This window comes from Balaenoptera acutorostrata, chromosome X (genome assembly GCF_949987535.1).
Source record: "Balaenoptera acutorostrata chromosome X, mBalAcu1.1, whole genome shotgun sequence".
Classification (NCBI taxonomy): Eukaryota; Metazoa; Chordata; class Mammalia; order Artiodactyla; family Balaenopteridae; genus Balaenoptera; species Balaenoptera acutorostrata.
In genome coordinates this window covers 79353331-79356842 of record NC_080085.1, presented here as the reverse complement: position 1 = coordinate 79356842, position 3512 = coordinate 79353331, and the positions used below count along the sequence as shown (strand labels likewise).

Here is a 3512-nt window from a genome sequence, read left to right as displayed (position 1 = left end):
CAATGAGTTTGTCACTTCACATCTGTTAGGTTAGCTGTTATAAAATGTCAAAAGATAACTATTGTTGGAAATAATGTGGAGAAAAGAGAACCATTGTACACTGTTGGTGGGAATGTAAATTGTATAGGCATTACGGAAAACAATAGGAGATTCCTTAAAAAATTAAAACTGGAAATATAATATGGTCTAGTAATTCCCACTTCTGGTTGTATATTCAAAGGAAATAAAATCTATGTCTCAAAGAGATATCTGAACTACTTGCACTCATTGCAGTATTGTTCACAGTAGTCAAGATATGGAAACAGCCTAAGTGCCCATTGACAGATGAATGGCTAAAGAAAATATGATACATGCACATATATACACACACACACACACACACACACACACAAACTGGTATACTTCTCAGCCTTTATAAAGAAGGAAATTCTGCCATTTGTGACAACATGGAAGAACCTGGTATGCTAAGTGATAAGCCATAAACAGAAATACAAATATCTCATGAATCTCATTTATAAGTGGAATCAAAAAAAAAAAAAAAAGTCAAACTCATAGTAACAGATAGTAGAATTGTGGTTACCAAATGTTGAGGAGTGGGAGAAAAAAGAAGCTATTGATCAAAGGGTGCAAACTTTCAGTTATAAGATGAATAAGTTCTGGAGATATAATATACATTATAGTGACTATAGTTTATAATAACGTTGAATACTTAAAATTTGCTAAGAGAATAGATCTCAAAAGTTCTCACCACACACAAAAAATATATATATAGTAAACATATGAGATGATGGATATATTAATTAGCTTAATTGTGGTAATCTTTTCACAATGTATACATATTTAAAAATATCACCTTTTACTCCTTACATACACTCAATTTTTATTTGTCAATAATACCTTAATATAGCTGTTTTTTAAAAACTTTTAAAAAACAAAGTGGAGTATTGAAGTCTCTTATTGTTGTAGAGCTCTCTATTTCTTCCTTCAATTCTGTCAATGCTTGCTTCATACATTTAGGACCCGTGATGTTTGGTTCCTTCATCCTTTTTGTTAGAAAGCATGTGGTTTGGTTATTTCTGTAGATTGGAACTGATTTTAGTTTTGTTACAAATAGAAATCAATGAAAAAGGAAAATGTATTGTTTATATAGATTTTATGTTGCAGTAAATGATTATGCATTCACTACATAAATTCAGTGAGGCATTTATCATGTGGAACTATATAAAAAGGTTCTTGTAAAACATAATTGATTCTATCTTTACCTCTGAATTTACAAAGAGTACAGCGACATTATTCAAAGGTATCTTTCTTTCACTGGCACTGTAAAAGTTGAAGAAAGTGTGTTTAACTCCAATAATTAACTCCTTATCCCAGGGACATCTGCTAAGCTTTATGGAAATGTAGAGACAGGGGAGCAATAAATTTCCCCACTCCTAGCCCCTAAAAATGGATAGCTATAATCCCAATCACTGCTCTACTAATAAGGTTTCTTAAAATATCTTATAAAATACAAGAAGTTTTCTTTCTTCTTTTCTACATGTCATGCATCAAATTCATCCAAAAAACTCATCAAGTTACCTAGGTATAAATAAAAGGAGGCAGAAATAAGCTTTACTTCATTCTATTTAAAATCAGTGCTTGCTTCGGCAGCACATATACTAAAATTGGAATGATACAGAGAAGATTAGCATGACCCCTGTGCAAGGATGACATGTAAATTCGTGAAGCGTTCCATATTTTTAAACGCTGGAGAAGGTGTGGAGAAAAGGGAACCCTCTTGCACTGTTGGTGGGTATGTAAATTGATACAGCCACTATGGAGAACAGCATGGAGGTTCCTTAAAAAACTAAAAATAGAACTAGCATATGGCCCAGCAATCTCACTACTGGGCATATACCCTGATAAAACCATAATTCAAAAAGAGTCATGTACCACAATGTTCATTTCAGCTCTATTTACAATAGCCAGGACATGGAAGCAACCTAAGTGTCCATCAACAGATGAATGGATAAAGAAGATGTGGCACATATATACAATGGAATATTACTTAGACATAAAAAGAAACGAAATTGAGTTATTTGTAGTGAGGTGGTTGGACCTAGATTCTGTCTAGGTGCAGAGTGAAGTAAGTCAGAAAGAGAAAAACAAATACCGTATGCTAACACATATATATGAAATTAAAAAAAAAATGGTTCTGAAGAACGTAGGGGCAGGACGGGAATAAAGACGCAGACGTAGAGAATGGATTTGAGGACACGGGGAGTGGGAAGGGTAAGCTGGGACGAAGTGCGAGAGTGACATGGACATATATACACTACCAAATGTAAAATAGATAGCTAGTGGGAAGCAGCCACATAGCACAGGGAGATCAACTCGGTGCTTTGTGACCACCTGGAGGGGTGGGATAGGGAGGGTGGGAGGGAGATGCAAGAGGGAGGAGATATGGGAATATATGTATATGTATAGCTGATTCACTTTGTTATAAAGCAAAAACTAACACAGCATTGTAAAGTAATTATACTCCAATAAAGATGTTAAAAATAAAATAAAATAAAAGTGTTATAAGGCTTCTCGTATTTAGTACCATATTGGTAGCATTAATAAAATATATAAATCTATATCAAGGTTGTACAGTTTGTTCCATATCCAATTCCTATTTCTGGAGTCAAAGAAGGATCAGTCCTATTGACAGCTTTTTATTGTTCTTAGATTTACTTGGTAAGTAGGACTCTTACAATCTATATTTGCATTGGTGTTTTCACACTAGATAATTTAAAAACTCATTATGTGAAACATTCCTCTTTTCTTTTAAATTAATGGATATTAAAAATTGCATGGAGATTGAGTCTACATATTCTTAGGAAAAAATATTTCTAAAACTAATTTTAAATAACAGGGATTTAATTTTAGTTCTGTGACCTGTATTTAGTTTTGATAATTTTGTAACTTATCGTTCCTAAATGATAAGACTTGTAAGCCTTTTATATTTCAATAGCATAATTTGTAACAAATCTAAATTATTGAAGAATCACTGTGTTTTTAAAATCAGAATTGGCATATTTGCCCACAGAGCAGTGTTCAAAAAGGTCATCAGAAGATAAATATTCTCTGCTAGAATATCATATGAGAAAATGATATAGAAGAGTTTTAATTGAAGTCCTAAGATATTATACGAGGTATAATCAAACAACAAGAAGAACTTGTTGATTGACTCAGACATTGATGAAATTATTATCCTGGTTCTAACCATAGAAAGAAGGAAAGGGAAGGCATTCAGGAAAGATTTAACTTTAACAGTAGAGACTGAAAAATCTTACAATACTTGCAACTTTAAGAATCAGTGTTTTTAATGATTTCTAAAATCTGGCAAGATTGAGAAATGCTCTCTTAGCAAAGTGAACATTGCACTACAGAAAGAGCATGAGGCTTTGAAGTCTGGCAGACATGGGTTTCAGTCCTAGATCTATTATTCAGTAGCTAGATTACTGGGAAAATTATTTGAACTCTCTAAT

General features: G+C 32.9%; 1 non-coding gene across 1 annotated transcript; it reads left to right on the top strand.

Annotated features, from left to right (window-relative positions):
* Positions 1-1634: 1634 nt before the first annotated feature.
* LOC114238162 (U6 spliceosomal RNA) lies at positions 1635-1741 on the top strand. Its single transcript, XR_003623573.1, has one exon. It is a non-coding gene; the product is annotated as a U6 spliceosomal RNA (small nuclear RNA).
* Positions 1742-3512: the final 1771 nt, after the last annotated feature.